The sequence below is a fragment of the Penaeus monodon genome, chromosome 19 (assembly GCF_015228065.2).
Source record: "Penaeus monodon isolate SGIC_2016 chromosome 19, NSTDA_Pmon_1, whole genome shotgun sequence".
Classification (NCBI taxonomy): Eukaryota; Metazoa; Arthropoda; class Malacostraca; order Decapoda; family Penaeidae; genus Penaeus; species Penaeus monodon.
The window spans coordinates 44254618-44254969 of NC_051404.1; positions in this window are offsets into that span (position 1 = coordinate 44254618).

Consider the following 352-nt stretch of genomic DNA (forward strand, 5'->3'; position numbering starts at 1 on the left):
TTTCCCGATAATATTTAAAGATATTAAAGGAAAAAAAGAATTACACCCCCTACATTACACGCAAACTGCATGCCATCCCTCGCACCTCACATGCCTCATCTTCCCCGCCATCCTTCAGCGCCGCCAAGAGAGCCAAGACTATGCCAACCAAAGGACCGGAGATGATGAAACCCCATAATGAAGTTCGGGCGCTGCACCGAGTCACTGGCAGCGGACGGGTCGGGTATGTTATGGCCCAGCTCCGCCCGTACTCGCTAATGAGATCGGTCCCCCAGCCCGTTTCATTTTTAATCTGCCCTGTAAATAAACGAACGACATGTACACAAAATCATTTTTGAATAATTCAATAAGG